This window comes from Mauremys mutica, unplaced genomic scaffold (genome assembly GCF_020497125.1).
Source record: "Mauremys mutica isolate MM-2020 ecotype Southern unplaced genomic scaffold, ASM2049712v1 Super-Scaffold_100221, whole genome shotgun sequence".
Classification (NCBI taxonomy): domain Eukaryota; kingdom Metazoa; phylum Chordata; order Testudines; family Geoemydidae; genus Mauremys; species Mauremys mutica.
Window position 1 is genome coordinate 408,794 of NW_025423291.1, and position 26,630 is coordinate 435,423.

Here is a 26,630-nt window from a genome sequence, read left to right on the forward strand (position 1 = left end):
TTTGACATTCAACACATTTCAGGAGCTTCCAACAAAGTTGCTGATGCACTCTCTCGTGAAAGTTTCCCAGAATCGAGTGGCTAAAAAGTGTTATTGACATGTTTTCATGCTTTCTAGTCTATGTAATAGTGCATGTGTTTTATTGCTCTGTTTGTTTTACAGTTCTAGGAGGAAATCGCCGCCAGTGGATCCCACTGTGGCGATTTGGGGGGCGTGTCATGAATAGTTAGTAAAGGGTTAAAACATAGTTCCTGGTGGGCACCTGACCTGAGGACCAATCAGGGAAGAGAGTTTGAAATTCCTAGGAGGGAACTTTTTCCCTCTCTCTGTGTGTGTATTGTTCTTAGCCATCTGGAATTACAAGGGTCCAGAAGATTTAATCAAGTCTCTACAAGTTCCACCTTTCTGAGCTAATTTCTTCTAGTCAAGATAGTGAGTATTAGAAAGATACTTAGTGTATGCATCTAATAATCCTATGTTTGCAATTCTGTGTGTTTGTTATTGATTATTCTTAATTCTGCCTGTTTTGTTATACTGAGAAAGAGAGAGGATTCTCTCCAGAACTTAGCAAGGTTATACCCTATGAGTGTCCAGCTTGGACTCATAGAGATTCTGTATTTTCTTGTTTTTCTTTTAATAAATTCTTTCTATAAAGATTTGATTAAATCCCTTCTACTGTGGATACAGGGGGAGGGAGCTAAGGAACTGTTTCTCTCTCGGTAGTGAGACCAGCTTATCTCCGAGCAGAGAAGGCAGGGGGAAGAGATCAGTCTCCCTGGGTTTGATTCAAGCAGTTTGAATCAGGTATCTCTTTCCAGTGGCTAGGAGAGAGGGAGGGGGGAGGTTTCCCTCCTGTGAGTGGATCTGTGTTTCCCCAGGGAACGCCTTTGGAAAGAGGCAGGGGGGAAAACAGGGGTGTCCCGGCCCACGTAATTGACCGCGGTGGTGGCAGCAAAAGGGGAGACCCACCCTAGGATTTTAGGGTCCTCACTTTGGAACCCCCCAGTTTCAAGTGAGGGTAGGATTCTGACACCCTGGCCAGCCTATTTCCCTTTGCCGCTCTGAAACGTGCCCCCACGTGCAGGCCCCGAAGCTGGGCCCGGGGGAGGCTTTGGATAGGGGGAGCGTGTCCTTGCGAGGTAATTGTCTCTCAGGAGGTGAAAGTCATCAGTGCGGGGTGCGAAGGGAAGTGGCCGTAGAAGGAGAATGCACTGCATGTGGTGGGCAGGCTAGGATTTCTTTGTCCCCCCTTCAAAAGGTGTCACTCTCCCCATCGGGGAATCGAACCCCGGTCTCCCGCGTGACAGGCGGGGATACTCACCACTATACTAACGAGGAAATGGGCATGGTGAGTGGCCCCAGCTCCCACAAACCAGCTACGGTCAGCATACACCTACACCATCGCAAGGGCCCCAGCAGGCAACAACACCCCTGGCCCTCTTCTGCTTCCCAAAGGCTTTGGCCGCAGCAACAGCCCTGGGAAAAGCCCTGGCCCTCCTCACCTGCCCTTGCCCAGCAGGACGCCTTTTCGGGCCTACACAGCTCCTCACACAACACCTGCCTGGGACCTTGCCCTCACCTACCAGCTCAGCAGAACCTTTTTTTCTCTCAAAACCTCCTCTTGACACCCTCCCACTTCCACACTTCACACTCACCTCATCACAAACTCACCCACGGCCCCTTTGGCTTCTCAAGCGCCTCTGGAGGGACGCAGCTTCCCAGGCACGCGGATCCTTCCCTTCAACGCGCACTGGACGGACATTCCAAACACAGCCCTTTCCAGGAGGGAATGTGCTGCTTTTGGACCCTGGCGCCCAGCAAGAAGTCCTGGTACTCTTTTTCTGACCGATGGACCCCACTGACTTGCCTTTACCAAGCAGAAACTCAAATGTCTCTTCATGTGCCTTTGTTTCATTGATGAAAACACAAACTAGACACTTAGAGGATTGGAACTGATTTCAGTGGAGGGACATGTTTGCTAGATTTTTATGCATTTGCACAGGAAAATGTTGAGTGTTTCCATTCATTTCAGGCATCCCTAGTCAGTGGAGCTCCTGAACATAATGGAAATGGATATAATTATTTTTGTTGAAGAACCAGGTTTTCAAGGGGATACTTGAGTTTGAACCAAGGACTACTTGATTTGCAGTCAAACACTCTACCACTGAGCTATACCCTCTGACATTTGCATGGTCAAGTCAGTGATCTTAAGGATCTTGAAACCTGAGAGTGGATTTCGTTTCTTCCACACCAGTATTGCTGTCTATGCATCCCGAAGCTATGGGGTGAGTGTTTCATTGCCTGCCTCAATTTCACACAGAGACACAATTTCCTTTGCACAGATCCATGAACAGCAAAACCTCCCTGTGTCTCTGGTCTGAGCCAGGGCATTCGATTCCAGTGAACCCTTCTCTCCTGCAATGGCGACGGTCAGACAGAGGGGACATGGCACCTGCATCCCTGCCAGGGAGATATTGACTCGGCTCTTTCTTTCTGCTGCTGTTCTTAGTCCAGGAAACATCAAGGGTGGAATGCAAGACTGAATTCACACACCAGCCCTCAGTGCCCCAGAGAAATCCTGCCCCCTGCTATTGGAACGATGTGCTGGAGATTTGAATGGGAAAGGGACTGTCTGAATTGTCACAGTGGGGAATGAACAGCAATCTACAGCAATGTCATTCACACAGACACACTCTCATCCTGCTCCAGCCGGAAGGGAAATGGGCAGGAATTCTTACTGTTCACCCAAGGACACACTTACACTGAGTGTGCTGGGGAAGCTGGTCTGGGCAAAAAATTTGAAGTGACAATTCAGTGAGAACAGAATCATCATATAATGTTATATCAAGTAGTTGTGTCCGAGTGGTTAAGGTGATGGACTAAAACTCCATTGGTGTTTCCCCGTGCAGGTTCAAATCCTGCCAACTATGCAAGCACTGTGCTGTAGTTATTATTACTGTAGACGTAGTGCCTGAGCATCCAGAGTGCAAACTGGAGCCAGATCTATTTTCACTCTGTCGACACTTAAAACGCTGCTGTGGCACTGCTATAGCACTTTGGAATAGACACTGACTGGAGGGATTTTCCCATCCATGTAATAGCTGCATTGGCAGAACAATTCTTCCTTTCCTTTAGCATTATCTAACCCGGGCTTAGGTCACCTTAACTCTATGGGTTGTGGGGGGGGGGTGTCGCACCCTGAGAGACGTCACTCTGCCAGTTCAGTGCCCAGCGTACACCAGCTCTTAGATCCCTCGTGGTATTTCAATGCAGGCACTGACCTGTGAGAGGAAAACATCAGCTCACAACCACAGAGACTGAATTCCCCACATTTAGTCTCGCTGCACTTTCCAGAAAGTCACAAAATTCAATTCATTCTTGCTAGGAGAGAGAAAAAATAAGTGACACTAAGTTTTTGGCTTGGGTAAATAAAATTAAGTGTTTAATTAATATAGTAAAAATCTGTCCTGATTCCTCTAACTAACACCACAGCGTGAAATAGGAACAGAGACAAATCTTGTCAGTGACGACTAATTTCACAAATGATCTTCCCATTATTAATTTCCATGCTGCCCCCATTGGAGGTCTGGGCACCTGCAGTGTCATTGCTCTGCATTCACCTTCCCCTTAGAATTGTTCTCGGACATTCGCCTTCCTCTGCAGCGTGGGGCACGGGTCCCTTGCTGGAGGATTCCCTGCACCTTGAGGTCTTTAAGCCACAATTTGAGGACTTCAATAACTCAGACATAGGTCAGGGGTTTGTTACAGGAGTGGGTGGCTGAGATTCTGTGGCCTGCATTCTGCAGGAGGTCAGACTAGATGATCATAATGGTCCCTTCTGACCTTAAGTCTGTGAATCTAGTCCCAAATTTGGAAAATTGTGCAGTTCAGAGTGTGAATAGTGACCCCGTCTCCTTCCTGCACCTGCTCTACATTGCTCCACAGAAGCTTCTCCCCCTGCAGAGTCACCCCAGCACGGCAGTGCAGCCGCCCAGGGTTCAGCAGGGGTCCCTGGCAAGGACAGTGGGTGCAGCTAACAGCCCGGTGTGCCTGGCCCTGAGGCAGCTATAAAAAAGCAAACCCCCCTGTGGAGGCCAAGAATTAATTAATATAGGTTTGAAGGGATCTTAATGTATGTTAGCTAATTAGCAGAAGTTAAGATGTGACCCTGCATGTTGTAAGATATGTAATACAGAGAGAATTGTGTGAAGAGTCATTACGACCTTGTGAATTGCAGTCTTGTTTTCTGTTCTAGTATCTAGTAAAAATGTTTTCTTTTTACTGTCTCTAGGTTTGTTAGCCATTGTCTGTAACAAAGGTATAAATGAGTGCCATGATTGTTTACAAATTGAGAGAGATCCGTCCGGGACAAGGGGCAACCCAGTTCCTGACACTCTCCCTCCCTCTTGTGATCACTAGAGAAAGTAATAAAGTATTTTAATTTTGCTGCACCCAAACAAAAAGCGAGAACTTAGTTTTTCTTCGAAACCCCCCCTACAAGTACAGAGACTGAATTCCCCAACTTTAACATCACGACCCCCTGTAGAAAGCCACACGTGTCAGTTGTATTGTCACAGGGAGATGCAAAAATCAAGTGACACCAATTTTTAAGTTGAGTAAATAAAGTTAAGGAGATAGTTATTAACCTCACAAAAATATACTAAAGATCCCTCAACATAACACCTGAAGGCGAAATATGAACAGAGACAAACCTTGTCAGCAAAGGCTCATTTCCCAAACAATCCTCAAAATGTTACTAATTCCCACCCCTCCTCCACAGGAGCTCTGTGCAGTGTAACTGTTCTGCAGGCAGCTTCCCATTAAATGCTGTTGTGGGACATTCCCAGGCCTGGAAATGTACCAACGACAGAATTTGAAGAGCAAACCTGGCTCCCCGCACCAGGCGGGATTTGAGTGTTTTGTCCCTGTCACGTAGTCTTTGTCAATAGTACAGACGCCAGGGGCAGGACTCCAGGCTCTGCTTGAGGGATCCTGGCACAGGGGCTGGGGGAGAGAAAGGATTGTAGATTCTGACCTGTGCTCTGGAGAGGCGGTAATAAGTGAAAGGGGCATTCCCTCCTCATGGTCCCCTGGGCTGGAATTCTACATTCCACAGGGCCAAATAAGGGGGTGACACCACTTGGTTAATGAAAATCAGTGCTCCAGGTGAGGCTTGAACTCACAACCTCAGCATAGCTCCTCTCAGCACTGCGCTATAAGTACTGTGCGGTAACCAATTGTACCACTGGAGCACTTGTTAATTGTTGTTTTCTCAGTCCCCTAGGTTGATACAGGCGAGGAGTGACCCCAAAACATTCTCAGTGGAGCTGAGAGCAGGTAGCGACAAGTGTTGTACTTGGTGGGGTGGATTCTTCTTAAGGGTTCCAGGCACCATTTGACCCTTTTGTTCTTCCCTGTGTAATAACAGAGCTGGTTAAGACTCAATGGAGAGTCTTGCTGCAGACCAACAGAGCTGAAATCACTGATAACCAGCTCTAAGCATTAGTCCTGCTTTGGGACAGTGAAGTGCAGGGCCCCAGGGGTGTCTGAACAGGGGGGAACAACACCCCAGGACTTTAAAAAATGGGAGGGCTCTGCCTTGCCACTTTGTAATGACCGTAAGGGCGAGTGAGGGTGGGGAGGGGATGGAGAGCAGTGAGCGGGAGGAGGGGTCTTGGGGGATGAGGCAGCGCAGGAGTGGGGCCTTGGGGAGAAGGGGTGGGGTAGGGCCATGGCCTCGAGTGGAAGGGGTGGGGCTACTGTTTGGGCTCTGGTGGCCGCTACTTTTAGGCAGGGCCACCCTGGGGGGGCAAGTGGGGCAATTTGCCCAAGGCCCCGGGCCCCGCAGGGACCCCGCAAACCCTGGCCAAGAATTCCTTCCCTGGCAGCGCTCCGGGTCTTCGGATGCACTTCTGTGGTGGGTCCTTCAGTGCTGCCGAAGACGCAGAGCGAGTGAAGGACCCGCCGCCACTGAAGACTCGGACGCCGCCCAGTGAGTACAAGCGCCACAGCGGGTGGCACCTTTTTTATGTCCAGTCCCCTACTTTGCCCCAGGCAAAAGTCCTCTGGGCGGCCCTGCTTTTAGGGAGCCTGTTCCGCTCCTGCTGGGACCACAAGACGTCCCAGAGCAGAGAGGGTGGCCAGCAGAGCGGTGACAGGGGGGAACGGCAAGTGGCCGGCAATGTGGCCAGACAGCGGAGGGAGAAAGGGGCTTTCCCCCCAGGAGGTGAGAGGTGAACTCTGGGTTTTCATTGACCCAGGACAGCAGCTGTGGGTGAGGTGCAGTGAAGGGAGGGGCACATCCACAGAACTTCTGGGGTCTGGATTTAGGAGCCTGAGGCAAAAGGCCACTGCCCAGCGCGCTGTGGGGTGGGGGGGGGTGTTTTGCTCATAGTGTTGTGTTATGAATCCTGATTGTGGTGTTTTCCCAAGTTAATACAAGGTGATTTTCCTCCTTTAGTTTCTTTTCTACACTCCGTGGTTGTGAGTGGGGAAAGTATCGCCCCTTAGAGGCACCCAGTGGCCAGGGTTAGTTTCCCCAGGTTACTGGGTGGGGGCTTAAGCAGATTGTGTGTTGTAATGTTGAAGAGGAGCCCCGAGCACCCAAACAGGGAATTGTAACTTCAGCCTTCAGAGTAAGAGCCAGAGGTGCTGCCAGCTGAGCTAGCCAGGCCGCCTAAAGGTATTAACCCCTTTCACCTCAAGAGCAAACACCGGGTACTTCTGTGCTTCTCAGCAGCTGGGAAAAAGCCTCTTGGGGGAAATATCTCCTGCCCCACCGCCAAAAGGAGCCCCGTGAGTGGGACCAGTCAGAGGCCCTGTTGGGAATAGAATGTGAAATGCTGAGATTGTTTAGGCTTCTGGGACGAGCCGATAACGCTGGAAATTGTGTATAAAGGGCTGACCTTGGGCGCGCTCTCATCGGCCAGCTAACTGTAAATAGGATGATAAGTCAAACAGGTGTGTAGGATGTTAATTAGAATGGGGTTACAGCTGCGGCTGTGTATATTTAATTAACCAATTAGCAACTGTCTGATTGCTGGCCATAATGGGATATAAGAGCATGCTGGAAATGAATAAAGAACTCTCTGCTTATGATCACATGGGTTGTCAAACTCTGTCCCTGCTCCTCTGCAATGCAACAAGGCCCCACCTGCCTTCCAACCACCTTGTGATGCTGGCCGGCCGCAGAACGAATGCTGGTCTGTGGGTGGCCTTCAGTGGGGGTTCGCCATTGCAGGGAGCAGGCTGGCCGGGTGTCTCTGTGGCTGTCTGCTGGCCACGCATAGGCATGGTTCTCCCCTCCTCTTGCCCTGCCCTTGGTTGCTCTGTGGCTTTTAAGCCTTCCCTTGGAGCTGTCAGCACCAGCCCCCTCTGCTCCAGGTGCCCAGAGGAGGAGAGGTGTGTTGGGATCCAGCCTGGGACTCTTCCGCCCTCCTGCCTAGCCCTGACTATGAAGCCTGGCCCTGCCCCTTCTTCCTTTAAATGCCATGTGGGCAAGAGGAAGAGTGTGGCAGCTGCAGGGACCAAAGTTGTGGACATCAGGTGAAGCAGCGAGAAACAACCATATGATCAATCCACAGGAATCTCTAGCCAGACTGTTAAGTTCTAGGACCCCAACCTATAGCCGCCAGCCCATTGAACCAGCCGGACCAAAGACCTATCTCCAGTGGGCATCAGTCACCCAGCAGGAGGGAAAAACCTCACTCTAGTTCACCCTGAGAGAAGGTAGTCAAACACATTGAGCTCCAGGGCTTTGCAGCAAATTCACATATCTCCAGGAGGTCCCACTGAGATTTGAACTCAGATTCCAGGATTCAGAGTCCTGAGTGCTGCCCATTACACCATGGGACCTGCTGCCATTTCTCTTTTTTTAGGCTCCTGTGACTCTCAGCTGGGTGGCTTCCACTCTGCACTTATTGCTTCCCACCAGCGGCTTCCTCTCGCAGGACTCTCTCTCCTCCTCCAGCGATTGTGGTCCTGCACTACCGGATCCGCAGGTCCTGCCCTGAGTCCCTGCATCCCCCTGCTTTGTCTCCATTCCCTGCAGGCTGCAACAATGTCAGGGGAGGCTGCTCCTCCCTTCACTCGGTGCTCCCGCTCATATCGGCCAGCTGCAGCCTCATCTCCTGGAACTCGGGCAGCTGTCGCTTGATCCGGTCGTACAGTCACACGCTGACTGGCTCCCCTGCCTGGATGCTCTTGTGGAAATCCCACAGGCGACGCTGCAGGACTTGGCACTGTTGGTTTCTTTAATATTGTGGTGTTTCCCCAGCCACCGGAACAAAGCCGCCATCTCCTCCCTCACCGACTCCCACCAATCCCCCTGGTAACCACAGAACCCTCTGATGCTTTCCCGTTCTGCCAACACCTCCAGGCCTCTCCCCCTGCTCCTTTATCTTGCTAGCTCTGGATGTTCAGCTTCCAATGTCCTCTGCCCTGGGTCAGGGAATTGCCCACATTGAGCACACGGTGAGAGCTGTGTGATCCGAACAGTCCATTGGCTCCACCCTGCACTGGGCTGTCGACGTGCTCTCCTTCACGGAAATCCGGTCAGTGCGACTCCTGGCCTGTCCCCGCAGAAAGGTGTACCCCCTCTGCGGCTGGTGTGAGCTCGGGTCAGAGGAATAGGAGGCTACTGCCCAGCCGCCACTGGTTCCACTATGGAGAAACACGTCCTCTAAGCCGACCTCACTACAGACCTGCGCCAGGTAGTGCTCATCATAGAAGAGTTTCCTCTGACAGTCAGGAAAACAGGACCAGCGGTCCTCAGGCCGGTGCAACAATTGAAATCCCGCCCTTACACCAAACACGGTGCAGTCCAGAGGAAGGGAGCCAGTTCCTTCCATAGAACTTTCCTTTCATGCCTTAAGTGGGGACCATACACACTAACACAGCAGTAACTAGTGCCATGGAGCACAAAGCCACCAGTAATGCCTTCCCTGGTGGGAGCTCCAGCCCCTTCTGTCCTCGCACCGTGAATATGAAGAACAAGACTCCAAACCCATCATTCTTCACTGGCCTGGAGGACCAGAGAGATGGGCCCTTCCACCCATCAGCCTCTGCCCACCAAGCTACCCTAGAGTTATTAATGTGCATTTCCTCAACACCCACCATGTCCAAGTCCAGCTGCTCCAAGGCAATGAACATCAAGCATCTCCTCCTGGGCCCCCAAATCCCTGCCACCTTCCACACAGCCACTTTCACAGATGCCCCTTCCAGGGCACTGCCCTTGCTCAGCTGCACAGAGGAGTTTTCATCCCCAATCCCTGCCTGTCACTGCCCAGCACCCCCTCTGGCACCATTCCTGAGGGCCACCCTGCCTCACTCTCTTCCTGCCATATTGGGTGCACCAATAATTCATGTAGGAGAGACAGCTCCCATCCCTCATTGTTAAAGGTCAGGCCAGCCAACTAGGGGCAGAAGCCCACAGTATCTTTTCCTATTGCAGAGCCCAAGCTCAGGGAGCCACCTTGGGTGCAGGCACCCCTGTCTTCCCAGAAAACAAGCCACCACTGCACAAAGAGAAATGACAGGGCCTGCCAAAGCCTGGGATTGAACCAAGAACTTTTAGATTTTCAGTCTAACACGCTCCCAACTGAGCTACTTTGGCAGTCATGTGGTAATATTTTGGCCTGTTGCTTCTCTGCCCGGGATGTTTTTGCAGCAGTTGCACACAAAAAGGAAGTCATTGGGAGCGGCCCATGAAGACAAGACTCGCTTTTGCCTGCCTTGCTCAGCTTGACTTGCTGCCTCACCCCGTTCCTGCCCTAGTGCCCGGGTTGACCTGGTGGTGGAAGGGGACGGGGGCCAGTGGTGCGGGGAGGAAGTTGAGCTGGACCCTGAGCTAGACTAGACCCTGGCGGTGAGAGTCTGGCCACCACTTGCCGCCCCACCCTGTTGTCCTGGCTTCCCCCACTGGGCGTCATTTCGGGAGGGAAGTGGGGCTTCTGCCTCCCCTCCCCGATTTTCACACCGCAGAGGAGTGTGAACAGGAAAACGAAGGGCTGCTCCACACCCCCACCAGAGGAACCCGGCGCCCTTAGCTGTGGGAGTAAGAAGTGGCTGTTGGCTGACAGGGCCTGTCCCCGAGGAGCTGGAACAGCAGCTGCTGCCTCCCCCTTGGCTCCAGGCTGTGGGAAATGCTCATTGCCTGGCTGCATGGGCGGCTGCTGCTCCATGCTCTGGAGAGCGTCTGTATTGCTCTGTCAACCCCCCCGTCTTCACTGAGCCAGTCTGGTAAGGTCCCAAGTGCCCCCTGCCAGCCCCACAGGCAGCAGCAGCGCCAGCCCCCCAGCACCACAGGGGCACTCAATGCACTTCCTGTGGGGAAATGGCTCCTTGGCGTCCAGCTGCTAGAGTGAGAGCCAGGGGAGAGCAGTGTCTGGCTCACCGTGGGGGAGAGAAGAGACCTGGTGAGTGCGGATCTCCCTCAGCCTCCCCCGCAAGGCTGGTCAGTTGTATTGTCACTGTGAGAGTCGGTGCTTCCCTTCAGGGCCGGCCCTAGAGGGGTGCAGGGCCCAGGACAAATCCCCCCTCTTTCTGTACCAGGCCCCGCACCCACTCCACCCGTTTCCCCAATCCCCCACCCCTGTCCAATCTCTTCCTGGCCTTCACCTTCCTGCCCCATTCCTCTCCCTCCCCCACCACTTACTGTCCCTTCTCCTCCCCCTCTGCACCCAGCGCCTCCTGCACCCCACTGAACAGCTGATCACTGGCAGGTGGGAGGTGCTGAAGGGGAAGAGGAGGAGCTTGTCGGCAAGGCCTGTAGTGGGGGAGCAGGGAGTTGGCTGCCAGTGGGTGCTGAGCACCTATTTTTCCTCTGTTGGTTCTGCAGCCCCGTAGCTCCCATGGAGTCGCTGACTTGGCTCCTTTCACACTCTAGAGAGAGGAGCAGAACCAGGGCTATGGCTGATCTTTGGGGCACCAGGTGAGTGGCAGAGGCTTCAGGGGCTGAGAGTTTGCCTGACCCCTCAGGGACACAGTGTGAGGGGGTGTCTCAGGGATCTCTATGAAAGGAACAGAACAGGATTTACTTGGGGTGGGGAGAGAATTGAGAGTGTCTCAGGGGGTTGTACAGAGGTGTTGCCTGGGTGAGAGACTGGCTAAAACACAGGCCTCGCTGTGAGCAGGATTTGAACCTTCGCAGGGGAACCCTATTGGATTTCAAGTCCAACGCCTTAACCACTCGGCCATCACAGCTGTGAGCACAAAACTGCTCCAATGCCAGAGAAACTGGTAAAGAATCACAATGCCCAGGCGTGAAGTCATCTGAACTACAGAATTCCCACTGCAAACCTGGCTCCCAAAGCACAGGGGGGATTTGGGGTTTGTTCTCTTTGCTTAGCCACGTGCAGTAGTTCATGCTCCACTACGTCTGTTAGTCTATAAGGTGCCACAGGACTCTTTGCTGCTTTTACAGATCCAGACTAACACGGCCCCTCTGATACTCCTAGTGACACTCTCCAATGGATCCCCATCCTCCACCCACCGTGAGCTAGGTAGGAGCGGATCATTATTATCCCTACTTGAAAGAGGGAGAAGCTAAGGCTGAGAAAGGAGAATTGACTTGTCTTAGGTCACACAGCCAGTTAGTGGCAGAGTTGGGAATAGGACCCAAGAGCCCTGATTTTCAAACTGACTGTCAGATCTTGAATTTCACACATTGAATGACCTGAATAAAGTGCTCTCGGATGAGCTCCAGACCAACAACAGTGCACTGTAATTATTCAGCAAGTATTTGAGGAGAACTGCAATGTTAGAGAGAATCATGAACTCCTCAGAGACCATTAATGCAGCAAAGCAGCAAAATCTGTCAAACATATAACAGCTTATGACTTATTTCCTTGGTCTTAAAAGAGAACAACAAGGACCTGAGTCTCCTCCCTGTCAATAACCCCCTGCTCAGCCAATCAGGGTAGAGACTGAGGACGGGAGGCTGAGGGTTCTCACCAGAGAGCCCAAAGGATGGACCAGGTCACCGGTGGGGATCACTGCCCGAGCACTATTTCAGCCCCACATTTTTGGGTGGACCTCCCAGAGTGGGAGCTGCAGAGCGCTCCCCCGCAACACACACACACACACACACACATCCTGCTCCTGGTGTTGGGAGGGGAACAGGAGAAAGGACAAAAGAAGCAAGAGAAAAAGAGAAAGGAGGAAGAGATGGATGGAGGAAAAGGTGAAACAAAAAGGACAAACCCTAATGACCCCAGTGATTCTAAGCGAAAAATCCCAGGTGTGAAATAAAATTCTGGCTCCTTAAATTCGTGTTTTCCATGCCTAGAATTCAACTGTCACCAGATGGATCAGACTGAACAGGTTTCAAACCTCGAGGAGGCTCTTACCTTCTAAACAGGGACGGCTGTTTTCTAGTAAAATCAGGAAAAGGGAAGGAGAAAACTCGAAAGAGGTTCCTCCTGGCGCTCACGTACGTGAACCCGAATACTCTCTCAGTCCTCAAAGAGAGACCTGGAGAAGGAGACTTGCTAAAGCAAAGCCACAGGGGACTCTAAGGTTTCCCTGGTCCCTCGCCCCTGTCCTGCCTGCCTGATGTCAGCATCTCTCTGTGAGGTCACCACCTCCCCACCACCTTTGACCAATAGTCTGAGGTCCTGCAAAAAGCATTTGTGATGTCACTGCCACACCCCTCCCTTGCTATGCTAATGTCCTGCTCCTGGCCAGGCACTTTGGAGGTTTGAGCTACTCCCTGTGGCTCACCCCACTCAAGGAGCGTTCGTTCTAGGAAGCAAGCCGGATAGATAGGAAAACATCAGACGCTGCTCCCAATGCTACACTCAGTTTTTCAGAAATTAGTCAACTTTATGGCCAGAAGAGACTATTAGAGCATCTAATCTGACCCCCTGCATATCACAGGCCTCCTGTATGACTCAGTAGCTACTTTTGTGGCAAACACATTCCATAAAGGCATCTAGTCTTCATTAAATGACATCAGGAGATGGTGAATCCACCACTTTCCTTGGTAGCTTGTTCCTGTGGTGAATCATCCTCGCTGTTGAATATTTGCGTCTTATTTGTAATATGAATTTGTCTTTTTTCACCTTCCAGCCACTGGGTCTTGTTATGCCTTTCTCTGCTCAATTAAAGAGCCCTTTAATACCCAATCTTTTCTCTCCATTAAGGCCCTTCAACACTTCAATGAAGTCACCTTTCAATCTTCTTTTGATAAGCTAAACAGGTTGAGATCGTTCAATAGCTCACTAGAAGGCATTTTTCTCCAGCCCTCAGAACATTCATTGGCTCTTTGGTCATCAGACTCCTGAACTGCAGCTGGATGTGGCTCTTGTTCTTCTGCACAACACAGCTCCTGGAGAAGAGGGATCTGCAAATGTACATTCATATGATACCTTTATTTAATTGATGAAAACATAAACTAGACACTTAGAGGATTAGAACTGATTTCAGCGGATGGACAGCTTTGCTAGGTTTTTATGCATTTGGACAGTGAAATGTTGAGTGTTTACATTCATATCAAGCACCCCCGTATAGTGGAGCTCCTGAACATAATGGAGAATGGAAATGAAAATGTTTTTCTTTTTTTTTAAAAAAAGAAAGAAGGTTATAAGAGAACACAGGGGTTTGAATCAAGGATCACTTGATCTGCAATCAAACTCTCTACCACTAAGCTCTACCCCCATGACTGCAGGAGAATGGACTCATGAGCTCCAGGACTTTGAAGGACAGACCCTGCTTCATCGAGGTCCTTTGCCATTCCCAGACCACAGGTGGTTTTAAAAATGGGGTTTGATTAAACTTCTTAAATGTAGTAAACACCACAGCTTGCACACCCACTGATATAGCTTCTCCCACTGACATAGCTGCCACCTCTTGGGAAGTGGATTAACTACACCCACAGGAAAACTCTCCCTTTAGCATAGAGCAGTGGTTCTCAAACTGTGAGTCAGGACCCCAAAGTGGGTCATAACCCTGTTTTAATGGGGTCACCAGGGCTGGTGTTAGACTTGTTGGGGCCTGGGGCTGAAGCCAAAAGTCTGAGCCCCACCACCCAGGGCTGAATCCCTCAAGTTCTGGTTTTGCCCTCCCCTAACTGGCTAAGAGGGCACAGTGTGAAATGTTTGGGAACCACTGGTTTAGGATGACGTTCTCAATCGCATCTATGCAGTCCAATAAAAGCTATTCCTCACCCACCTACCCCTCCATCAGGACCGACTAGGTATGTTCTCCTGCCCTTCACTCATGCAGGAAGGATAATAACATTTCATTCCACTCAATCCTAAAGTGATTTGTAACCCGCCACCAGCCAAAACTGGTCATTTTGGGAAAGTGGCCCCATCATGCTGCATAGCTAGGCAGAGTAGGCGTGTCTGTGCAAACACGGTCTGTTCCTGAAGTCTTTCCCCCAGCTCCTCACTAGATGTGAGGGGGGAGCTCATTCAGCCCCTGCTTCCGCTTAGTATTTAAAAACTCCATATTGGCCTTATCACTGCCAGCCTTAGATTTCTCCTCCTGCCTTTTACTTGATAGTTCTGGTGAGGTGGCCGAGTGGTTAAGGTGATAGACTATTAATCCATTGTTTTCTGCAGGCATGGGTTCGAATCCCATCATCATTGGATGCGTTTAGTTTTCACTCCTCCTTTATAGACAACCATCTCCCCCTTTGGTACAATGACAGATCAAACAATGTTGCTTCTTGCAAACAAAAACCGTCTCAGAAACTCAGAACTCCCTTGCTTTAAATAAAATGTCTAAATCCCATATTTCTTTAAAAAAAAATTCCCTAGTCCTGTATTTCTTAGTTTTTATCTCAAAAGGTACATCCTCATCATCTCCCCCAAACACCCTGGGACCTGCCCAAATTATTAAAATACCCTCAACCCGAGCAAGGCCAGAACAGTGAACCAGAGCTAGTGTCTAGGCCAAGCTGTTCTGAAGGAGGCAACTCCAACATTTTCTCCCTGCTTCCCTTGGCAAGGTCTGACTGAGAAAAACAAAATCCCCCAGACTGAAAATTTTCTGCTGAAAACCAATACTAGTCTGTTTGGGGACTTTGGTTTGAAAGTATTATTGTTATTATTCTCTTCTGTTTTCTGAGTCATTTCAGTTCAGTCTTTGTCCTCCAGATGTGTTTCCAGCTACTGAGTTGTGGGGGAGAGAGGCAAAGTCATGATGTCTCTTCCCCTCTTTCATAGTTTCTTCCAACTTGCTAGGAAGCTCCTTTGCTACGATGTGAGTCAAGCAGTGTCCATTGTCTCTGTGCTATCTCGGAGAAGCCTGCATTGTACACGGTTCCTGGGCTAGTCCTTGGGAGTGTGGATACCTTCAATGGGCCAGCAGCGAGTCTGGCTCCTCCATTGTCACACCTGAAAGGCTGGTGGGGGGCATTTCCCAACCTCATAACATATCTCAGTAACGCACACAGAGCAAAACTTCATAACTTCCCAACCAATGCTACACACACAATCCAACAAGATATTAATGTTCAACAGATCAAGCCTTTTGAAATGACACCTCACCAGGCAGACTTTGTACAAACCATGTCATCGTTATATGAGAGTGGTGAATATGGGCCTTCCAGGGTGCTGCTTTGAGCACAGCGTGCCACACCTGGGCTTTCATTGCAGTGGAGACGTACCCTTAGAGTCCATCTCTCCTGGGATAAAGATGGCAGCAGGGCTGGCCTGGGTCATCTGACTTGGGCTCATGGAGCTTAAGCTGAGGGGCTAAAAACTGTGGTGCAGATATTTGTGTTCATGCTGAAGCCTGGGTTCAGAAACCCTCACCCCTCGGGCGGGTCTTAGAGGTTGGGCTCAAGCCCATATGTCTGCATTGTAATTTTATAGTCTTGCAGCCCAAGCCCCATTACCCTGACTCAGCTGACCTGGGCTTTGAGGCAGGTGCCCTGGGTGTTTTAATCACAGTATAGACATAACGTTAGGCTACGTCTCCAGTGCAATGAAACACTCATGGCTTGCCTATGTCACATTAATCAGGGTCATGCAGCTTGGTCTGGAGTAAAGTTGCAGTGTCCGTGTCTGGGCTCAGGCTCAGTCCCCTGCTCTAGGAGCCCAGAAGGTTGGGAGTTTAGCGAGTGGAAATGGTAAAACCACAGGGAAGTATTACCCTGGACTCAATAGCATTTCTCCATTGGTCTGTCTGCTCTGGGGCAGGGACAATTACACGTCCTGCTGCATTTGTTATTTCAAAGGGTGGTTTAGGATTTTCATTCTCAGACACTGGGCACAAAGCAGGACTCAACCCTCGGCATAAACTAAATGAGCTGCCCACAGATTCTGGCAGCTGCAATGAGCCATTTGGTTTGAGAGCTCAGACCTGCCCCTGTCCCAGAGGGAGGGGGGTCATCTGCGAGGGGACTGGACCACTGACCTATCGGCCCCTAACACCCAAACTTTCAGTAACTCTATTATCAGTGCCTGTGAGTGTTATTTAAACCATAAGAAAAACCACACTGGGCCAGACCAAAGGTCCATCTAGCTCTGAATCTTGTTTTCTGACAGTAGCCAATGCCAGGTGCACCAAAAGCATCTCAACAAGGCACCACTGGGAGTTGAACCCATGATCTCCTGTTTTATTAAACAAGGGCTTTAGCCAGCTAAGAAAAGCAAAAGTGAATCTTGCCTTAATGGGCTGCTGACAAAGACATCCCAAACAGAAAAGCAACAGGCTAAAAAGAAACCTAGCAGCTATTCAAGTAGTTTAGCTGGGTGAGACTAAAGGTCTGTGGCTCAATCCCAAGCTTTGGCTGGCTCTTCTTTCCCCCTTTGTGCAGGGCTGGGCTGTTTTTTGAAAGTGCGGCAGTTCCTTTAACTGCCACAAGTCCCTCATTTCAGGCTATGCAGCAGGAAAAGGCAGCATGGGCTTCTGCACTGAGTTGGCCCACCTGACCTTTCATTCTTCTCCTGCTCTTTGTCAGCAAGGGGAAGAAAAAGAAGCTCTCTTTCAAGCAAGGTTCAGAAGGGGGCGTAAGGATGACTTTCTGAGCACTGGCTCCAGTCCTCTGCTCTACCAGCTGACCTATCGAAGGGCTAACACCATTCGCTCTGTTTCCCCATCGGTGTGTGGCAGGGCAAGCACCAGCCAAGTAGATGGAGTTTCTGTAGTGTCGTGGTTAGCACATTTGTCTAACACGCAAAAGGTCACTGCTTCAAAACCAGGCAGAAATATGCTGCCTTCCTTTTCTCAGATCCCCTTGCTGTTCAGGAAGGCGCTCCTCCTTCTCCTATTGGCCTATCCCTGGGATAACTCCAACTCTCACATGATAAACGGTGCTGACGTCAGTGGAGAAAGCCCCTTGGCATCAGTCTGGAGAACCTAGACGAGTGTGGTGTGTCACCTTTTGGAGGCTTGTGGCTTGGCCTCCTCTGCCCTTGGAGGTTGGCCTATAGATTGATGGCTTTAGAGGCAGGGGTTGGGCTGGCTGTGAGCAACTGGGATCCAGGAAGCCCCCATCTGCCCTTCTGAGGAGATAGACCCCAGTGCCTGCTTGTTGGCATCCCAGGGGTGGCTACTTGCAGGCCAGGAGAAGCAGGGTCCTGGGTGGAAGGAAAAGAAGCAATGGTGAGGCTGAGTGGGCTCCTTTCTGGCCGACATGGTGGGCTGTGGGGGGTCTGGAGTTGCCTGTAAGCCATAAGTGCACTTCATGCAGTGAAAACCGCTGCTCCATTCTGGCCAACCTGGGGGCACCACTGACAACTTGGGAGTGGGGGCGGGGGTCTGGCTGTGAGCAAATGGGATCCAGGAAGCCCCAGCCTGCCCCTCCAGGAGCCGTCTTCTTCTTCTCTCCTGCCATGGGGAGCCCAGCCTTAAGCCTGCCCAGCACGTGCTGCAGCTCAAGAATTAAGCCTTCCTGTGGGGCCGGTGCTGGAGCTGACCCTGGACCCCTGTGGGGTACTGCTGGGGGAAATCACAACTGCAAATAATTCTGGCCACAAGATCAACCCCTTGGGTCGAATGGGGCAAGCTGGAGGCCTGGTGACTTAGTCCGTGGGGCCAGCAGGTCAAGCCATTTTCCCGCATGTGGGGGAGGCAGGCGCTGTGGTTCGCCCTTCCTGCGGTATGATCCAGGGGTGCCAGGCTGCAGAGCTGGGGGAATTGGCGGGAGGCTCTCTATCTATCGTTAGTTTTGTGAGTGGCTGGGAGAAGCATTCATGTAACTCAGCTGGATGTGCCCCTACCTGTGGATGTCTGTGTAAGTGCAATATCTGCCAGAGATTCGCAGCCTGTCACAGCATCATAGTGTGAGAGGGAATCCAGGCGGTGGGACACAGGGCTCAGGGGTCCCACTGTTCAGGTTGCATCTCGTAGATCCCATCACAGACTTTCAACAGCCACAGCGGATGTTCACAGAGACAGAGAGAGAGATGCCAAATAGTGATCTCTAGGGCTTGCAGACATCGAACGATGAGGAATTCTGCGCACAGAGAGGACCCTGCTAGTGGAAAATGCCTTTGGAAAAGCCCCTTCTGTCACCAGCTGTGGTCATACAGTGCTCAGTGCTCTGCGTTGTGGCCTCAAGAGCCATGGATGCAAGTTGAGTTACGATGACCTTTTCCTTGTCCCCACATTTCTTAGGTGCCTCCTGCCGACACTTGTCAGAAAAAATGACCGGTTTCTTTTGGAAGCATTTGCACTGCAAGGCAGAGGCATCTTCTCTGCTTCCTCGAAAGATTGACCAAAATGTGGGAGGAGCAGACACATTTGTTAAGGCACCACTGGGTGCTGCATCCCTAACCTCCACTTTACCTGGCAGGTGCCTTGGCCAGCTTAGCCACGGTGCCGCTCTCTGGGACTTTTCTCCCAGCTGCTCCATTTCTCATCCCTGACAATCAAAAGGAAGGTGACATGGCCTCTGTGTGTGGACATCCCCAGCGAATCTCAGGGACATGTGGCGCAGGCTCTCGTGCTGCAGCAATTGCAGTTGAAGCAACCGCCATGCCAATGCCAGTCACAGCAGCCTTTTCATCAACTCCAGGCTTGTGATTTGATTCTTTCCAATGCCTCTCTCCAAAGAAGCCTTTTCCTTAGCAAGCAATTACTTGCATACCAAGGGAGGTCTCTTCTGTTTCCTAGAAAGACACAGGAAAATGTGAGCAGAGGAGACAAAAGCCATACAACAAGGCACCACTGGGAGTTGAACCCAGGATCTCCTGTTTACGAAACAGGTGCTTTAGCCAGCTAAGCCATAGTGCCTGCCTCAAGAAGGTATTTACAACTGTTCCATTTGATGGCTCAAGACAACATCTGCACATTCCAAAGTACAGACGTTTCCCATGTCCCTCAAGACTTGCAGACTTTCAGGTGCCTGGCTCTCCGTGCACAGAAAGCCACAGCTGAGTTGACAGAGGGCTTCTAACATGTGCTTCTCCCACCAGCCACTGTGATCATATAGTGGTTAATGATCTGTGTTTCAGTCGCAGCAACCTCGGCTCAGTTCTGAGTCATGGTAAGCTTTCCTTCAGCTCTAGACTTCTCATTTGCCGCTTTCCAAGTGTGGTGGAGTGTCTGCCCCCAGACAAGCAGGAGAAAGATTAAGGCAGCCTTGCAGAGGTTGCGCAGAACCCAGCCAGTCAGGAAAGGGCTTATTGGGAGAGCCAATCAGGAGAAGGCTTGCTGGAGCAGCCCATATATAAAGGGCTGCTCAGCACAGCAGGAGTCAGTCCGTCCTTGGAGTTTGAGGAGGGAGGATTGGCTGCCCTGAAGGGAGGGCACCATGATCAGAGTAGTGCTGGGTGGGTAAGGGGAGCGTGAGTGACCTCCTGGCCGACTACTGCCAGACTGAGGCCCTGATACAAAGGCGGAGGAAGGTGCTAGGTCTGTGGGGAAATGGTCCAGGGAAACAGATGGCGGGGGTTGGAGGTGCACCCCTTTTGCCTCAGTTGCCACTGACACAGGTGGCTACACCATGGACTGCAGCTGGCCACTGAGGCAAGTGTCTGGATACAGGACAGCTGCCCCCTGGAAGTGGGGAGAGAACTGAGTGGGGCACAGCCAGAGAGCTGTGTCCATAAGAGGACATTGAAGTCCTGAGAGCGACATGGGTCCTAATGATAGAACAGATGGCAGCCAGACGCCACTAGATGAAGGCGCACCGGTGAACCAGAGCTAATTGCCAGGACAGCCAACAGGGGGCACTGCAGTGGTGAGACATGCCCCATGGCACCAAGACTCAGCCGCAAGGAAGGCTCTCTCTGTCTTGAACCACCACTTAGAAGGATTCTGCTGACAGGTCTTTTCTTTTTATGAAAAGAGATACAAAAAAGGAGCCAACAGAGACACTAGGTTCAGCAAGGAAGAACTGGCAGGCCAAGGCAGGATTTCCTGGTTACTAGGAAGGCTCTTCAGCCAGCGCTTCCCAAAGATCACTATCCAGAGGCCTTTTAACAGTCACTGCAGATGTTCACCACAAAAGAGACAAAGAGATGCCGAAATAGAGCTCTCCACTGCCTGCAGCCATCACGCTACCAGGAGTTCTGTGCACAGAGAGGCCCCTGCTGGTGGAAAAAGGCTTTGGCAGAGACTCTTCTGACACCAGCCGTGGTCATATAGCGTTTAGCGCTCTGTGTTGTGGCTTCAGTATCCACAGATGCAAGTTCAGTTAGGGGATGTTTTCTTGTCTCCACATTCGTCTAATGGCTCCTTTCAACACTTGTCACCAGAAAGACCTGTTTCTTTTGCAAGCAATGTACAGTTAGGCAAAGGCAGTCTTCACCATTTCCTCAAAAGATCACCAAGATGCGGGGAGAGGAGACGCATTCAGCCAGGCACCACTGGGTGCTGGATGCTGAATCTCCTCTTTATTCAGCAGGTGTCTGTGAAGGACATAAATCTACACCGTCAAGAGGTCAAGAATAGGAGTTTATTACACACAGCGCTGGTGGAGTGTCACCTGGCTTATTAAGCTCAGAGACACTGCCAATCAATTGATTACAATAGAATATATAGGTTTTCCATGGGCGGGGGAAAGTGATGGGGAAGGCAGTTCCACACCCCGGGACAGGTTTTGCAACAAGACAAGATAGCACAGTAGCCAATGATTAACAGGTTACATAATATCTCCACCCATGGTCTCAACTTAGCAAGTTAACATTTAATGAATACTTTGATAAAATGTTAGTAGTATAAAATATATATGTTGAATTCTGATTTGAGGTCCACAGGAATGGAGCAACTCCTTTGATTGTCCAACAGGTACATTCCTAGGGGTTAAAGCAAAGAAACAGTGAAAGTATATAGAAATAAAGATTGTTTTCTGAGTGTCTAAAGGCAAGGCATTGGTTCCTTGGAAGGGAGGTGGAAGGATGCCATATCTTATACTGACATGTGCCAACTTCTCATAAACTCAAGGCTGGATCTGTGGGAAGAACGTCTCCCTACAGAAGAGACTAACACAATAGGAACAGGGATTCTTTGCTCAATCTGCAACTCTGAATAAGACACAATTCTTTAGTTCTTAGCTCCAACACCTGGCAATTTGCTGACCAGGCCTATCTTAGCAAGCAAGGCTTTCTCTTTACCCCAGCTTTCTCTTAGCTGATCACGATGTGCTAGGCCTCTGGTCCCTTGACCATACTCTGGACTTTGGGTCTGGAAAAGAGCTGGCACAATCCATAGACCAGGTTGTTATGTAAAATGCACATGGATTTTAACCCTTCACATACAGTAATGGCAAAGTTCTTGATTCAGGCTTGTAGCAGTGATGGAATAAACTGCAGGTTCAAATCAAGTCTCTGGAGTACATCCACAGCTGGGATGGGTCATTCAGTCCTTATAGAGAGCTTCAGTTTGTAGCAAAGTCCCTCCAGAGGTATGAAGCAGGATTGAAAACAAGATGGAGACGAGGCATCAGCGTTTTATAGTCTCTTGCCATGTGGTCTTTGCTTTTTTTGTCCCAAGGACACTCTATCCAGCACGTGACATAGAAAAACCTTAGAGTTCTGTCCACAGGCAGGTCCCTGCATATCTTGCTGAGGCACAAGGTGAATCTGCCTTCTCTCAATGGGTTGATTGTATAGCTGATGGTCCTTAATGGGCCATCAAGCAGGTTAGGCAGAACTGACACCAACTTGTCCGGCTGGGGTGTTCCCCGGAAGCAGAGCACAAGTTTGAAATACGGGCAGACAACAACCTTTCTACCATATTGGCTGCAAATATAGAACAGCGGTCGCAACGGTGATCTATAGAGTTACAGATTATGTCAATAACGTCACAGGAGGTGACACAGCATCAGTGAGACTGATACTGGAATAGTGCCTCCAGTTTTGGTGTCCTCATTTGAAAAAGATATTGTGAAATTGGAGCTGGGGCAGCAAAGAGCCACCAAATGTTATGAGGGCTGGAGAAAAATACCTTCTAGTGAGCTATTGAACAAGCTCAACCTGTTTAGCTTATCAAAAGAAGATTGAAAGGTGACTTCACTGAAGTGTTGAAGTGCCTTAATGGAGAGAAAAGATTGGGTATTAAAGGGCTCTTTAATTGAGCAGAGAAAGGCATAACAAGACCCAATGGCTGGACGGTGAAAAGAGACAAATTCATATTACAAATAAGGCACAAATATTCAACAGCGAGGATGATTCACCACAGGAACAAGCTACCAAGGAAAGTGGTGGATTCACCATCTCCTGATGTCATTTAATGAAGACTAGATGCCTTTCGGGAATATGTTTGCCCCAAAAGTAGCTCTTGTGTCATACAGGAGGCCTGTGATATGCAGGGGGTCAGATTAGATGCTCTAATGGTCTCTTCTGGCCATCAAGTCGACTAATTTCTGAAAAACTGAGTGTAGCACTGGGAGCAGCATCTGATGTTTTCCTGTCTAACTGGATTGCTTCCTAGAACGAACGTTCCTTGAGTGGGGTGATCCACAGGGAGTAGGTCAAACCTCCAAAGTGCCTGGCCAGGGGAAGGACATTAGCACAGCAAGGGAGGGGTGTGGCACTGACATCACAAAGGCCTTTTGCAGGACCTCAGACTATTGGTCAAAGGTGGTGGGGAGGTGGTGACCTCACAGAGAGGTGGCGACATCAGCCAGGCAGGACAGGGGCAAGGGGCCAGGGAAACCTCAGAGACCCCTGTGGCTTTGCTTCAGCCAGTCTCCTTCTCCAGGTCTCTCTTGGAGGACTGAGAGAGTATTCGGGTTCACGGACGTGAGCGCCAGGAGGAAGCTCTTTTGAGTTTTCTCTTTCCCTTTTCCTGATTTTACTAGAAAACAGCCGTCCCTGTTTAGAAGGTAAGAGCCTCCTTGAGGGAAGGGGTGTCATGAAGGCATCACAGTTCAGCTGTCAGAACTTCCCTGAGCTATGAAAGGGGAGGAGCCCATGGCTCTGTAGCAGGAATGCAGGGCAGGCGAATTCACAGCGGACATTGTGGGATACTGGAGAAGGCCAGTTATGATGATATAATGAACATCAGCGTCCACACTGACACTCTCTCACTTTAAGTTTGCTGCAAAAATCTCTAGGCCTCTCATCGAATTTGTTTTATTTTGTCACCTAAACAGGGCAGTTTTGTCACCAGACATGGCATGGCAGTGTGTACACCAGCCACAAGCTGCCGACCGAGGGAGCATAGTGTGTTTTTCACACACCTAAGGAATATAATTCTGCTGAAACAACTTTGTAGTGCAGACCTGCCCAAAGATTCACTCACACACAACTTGTAAGGAAAACGTCACCTGCTTCTCTGCTTTGCAAAATCCAAACACAAGCAAAGCTTGTCAGGCCCCGCTGAAGGAAGGCAGGAAGTCAGGTGTGGGCAGACAATGGGTTTTAGCCACCTGCAGGCACCATGGCTTAGCTGGTTAAAACGCCTGTTTTGTAAACATGAGAGCCTGGTTTCAACTCCCAGTGGTGCCTTGTTGGCTACTGTCAGAAGACAAGATTCAGAGCTAGATGGGCTTCTAGTCTAGCCCAGTGTGGTTTTTCTTATGGTTTAAATAACACTCGCAGGCACTGATGATAGAGTTACTGAACGTTGGGAGTTAGGAGCGGGTAGGTCAGTGGTCCAGTCCCCACACAGATGACCCCCTCCCTCTGGGAGAGGGGCAGGTCTGAGCTCTCACCCAAATGCTCATTGTGTCTGCCAGAATCTGTGAGCAGCTCGTTTAATTTTCGTCAAAGATTGAGTCCTGCTTTGTGCACCGTGTGTGAGAAAGAAAATCCTAAACCGCCCTTTGAAATAACGAATGCAGCAGGACGTGTTATTGTCCCTGCCCCAAAGCAGACAGACCAATGGAGAAATGCCATCGAGTCCAAGGTGATACTCCACTGCCATTTTACCTTTCTTGCTGGCTAAACTCCTTCTTCTCTGCCCGACCCAGGCTGTCCTCTGCCTCAGCTGCTGCTCCCGGCCTGCTCTAGAGTCAAACACGCAGGCCCCCAGGGGAACAGAGGCTGGGACAGGGCAGCAGCCTGGGCTGGGCTGGGAAGATGCTGTGAGTTCTCGTTCCCTGAGAACTGGCCTGGCTCCCTTCTCAACAGCAAACAAATCAATTCCACGTCCCCTCCCCAGAAAAACCAGCCTGGAGCCAAGGGCAGCAGGGGACGATTCCCTCCAGTTCCCACCGAGGCAGGAGAGAAACCAGGGTGTTTCTAGCAGAGCTTATGGAACTGATGTGGTGAAACCAGCCTTTAATAACAGGCAGTTCCAGTTTAAGCTCAGTGTTTTTAACAATTTCTACAACATTAAATAACCCTTTGATCGTAGTGTCACCATCCATAACATTGCTTCAGCCTTACAGGTTCCCAAGTGCCTAACTAAACATCTCTTCAAATCCAAGGGAGTGGAGATCAGTCAGTGTTCAGAGTCATCCCACATAAAAGAACCATGTTGTGGTACTTACTGGCCCCATCATGTGGCCATGGCCTTTCCCTCCTCCTCCAGAGTCAGAATGTGATCAGCTCACACTGAGGGGGAGCAACACCCCTCCCTTCTTCTCTGTGCCAGAGCTCCTATCAGCTCAGCGTCCTTCCCACAAGAGTGGGCTGCTGAGAGGGTTGCGATGGGGTAAATGAAGGCAGAGGAGGATTGTTCCTCGTGGGTTTTCCATTGTGTTGCTCTGTGATCCTGCTGGAGGAAGCATGATTTGAGTTTGTTTCAGTGGCTTGGGTTGGGCTGAGGTTGTGACCCTGAGCACAGGGGTTCCTGGACTCTGCTCCTATTCCCTCAGGGAATGGACAATGGGTCAGCTTCAGAAATTGGATAGAAAGTAGCCTAAGAAAGTGTAACATAAGTGAGAAAAAAAACAGTTTGATCACCTCCTTAGTGGTCTAGTGGTTAGGATTTGGCTTTTTTACTGCCATGGCCTGGGTTCAATTCCCAGTCAGGGAAAAATGACTTTAAACCAAAACTGCTTCAGTTATTCTTCACTTACAACATAAACAAACCCCTGGTATTTTCCTGATTCCCCATCTTCCCAGTGTCTCCATGGCAGGGCTGGCTCCAGGCACCAGCGCAGCAAGCAGGTCCCTAGGGCCAGCCATCAATGGAAAGGGGAGGCTTCAGCAGCAGAGGGAAGGACTTGCTGCCAAAAGCAGCAGAGGTAGAGCTGCAGTTGATTGCAGCTTCTTTCTTTTTTTTTCCACTTGGGGCAGCAAAAACGCTGGATCTGGCCCTGCTCCATGGAAGACAATTTGTTAAATCCCAGATGAGTGGGGTTCTATCAGTTCTCAGCCTGAGTCCTTAGGTCTTAATCCTGAGGCTATTGTCCCACCATGGGGCCATTTCCTGACTCTCTTTCCTAGGGAAGCACAATTTTCTTTGCACAGACACAGGAACAGCAAGATCTTTCTCTGTCCCTTGTGCAAAGCAGGGGGCCAAATTCCAGGGAAACAATGGAGAAGCCGGGGGCCCTGGGCCCATCCAGCCCTGGCCGTGAGATGTTCCCTCCTCTCTTTCTTTATGCCCCTGTTGTTCTTTCATGGATTGTCTGGGATGGGGGAAAAGCTGAGTTCACTCCAGGTGGAGGGTAAAAAGGACCCTCAAAGTCTTAGGACCCAACCCCTGCTACCAGGATCACTGAGGTGCTGGGAATCTGCATGGGAAAGGGACTGTGTGAATTGTCAAGGTGGGGAATGAATAACAATCTACAACTAGATCCACCTCATTAACCACCGACACAGATAGAAGGGAAACTGGGAGTGATTCTTTGCTGTTCAGCCATGGAAAGAGTGACCCATAGCAAACCCAGCCCATCTGGGGATGTAGCTCAGTGGTAGAGCACATGCTTTGCATGTATGAGGCCCTGGGTTCAATCCCCAGCATCTCCAAATTCATTTTTTCACGCTGCTCTTTGCTCATGCCCAGAGGGGATGTGGCCCAGCAATCTTCCTGCCCCAGTTTCAATCCTGCTCAGTGAGGGGCAAGTGCCAATTGCATGGTAGGTCTGGGGGGGTTTCTGTTCCTAAGTCACCTTGGTACATTTAAAAGCAGCAAAGAATCCTGTGGCATCTTATAGACTAACAGATGTTTTGCAGCATGAGCTTTCGTGGGTGAATACCCACTTCATCGGATGCAAGCCGTTGGTACATGTAAGATTCCCACCCGCTGTGCTGCTTGGAACAAGGGTAGATGAGAAGGGCGAATCCTCCAGCACTGGAGGGAAAGGTCCCATCTGCTCAGACTGAGAGGCAAGGAAA

At 50.4% G+C, this 26,630-nt stretch overlaps 6 non-coding genes across 6 annotated transcripts; 2 read left to right on the forward strand and 4 right to left on the reverse strand.

Moving 5' to 3' along the window:
* Positions 1-1,266: 1,266 nt before the first annotated feature.
* On the reverse strand, positions 1,267-1,338 carry TRNAD-GUC. The gene has a single exon. It is a non-coding gene; the product is annotated as a tRNA-Asp (tRNA).
* A 1,510-nt stretch (positions 1,339-2,848) lies between these two features.
* TRNAF-AAA lies at positions 2,849-2,930 on the forward strand. Its single transcript has one exon. It is a non-coding gene; the product is annotated as a tRNA-Phe (tRNA).
* Positions 2,931-7,782: 4,852 nt separating this feature from the next.
* On the reverse strand, positions 7,783-7,854 carry TRNAQ-CUG. The gene has a single exon. It is a non-coding gene; the product is annotated as a tRNA-Gln (tRNA).
* A 3,266-nt stretch (positions 7,855-11,120) lies between these two features.
* TRNAS-UGA lies at positions 11,121-11,202 on the reverse strand. The gene has a single exon. It is a non-coding gene; the product is annotated as a tRNA-Ser (tRNA).
* Positions 11,203-19,114: 7,912 nt separating this feature from the next.
* TRNAT-CGU lies at positions 19,115-19,188 on the reverse strand. The gene has a single exon. It is a non-coding gene; the product is annotated as a tRNA-Thr (tRNA).
* A 7,001-nt stretch (positions 19,189-26,189) lies between these two features.
* On the forward strand, positions 26,190-26,261 carry TRNAA-UGC. The gene has a single exon. It is a non-coding gene; the product is annotated as a tRNA-Ala (tRNA).
* Positions 26,262-26,630: the final 369 nt, after the last annotated feature.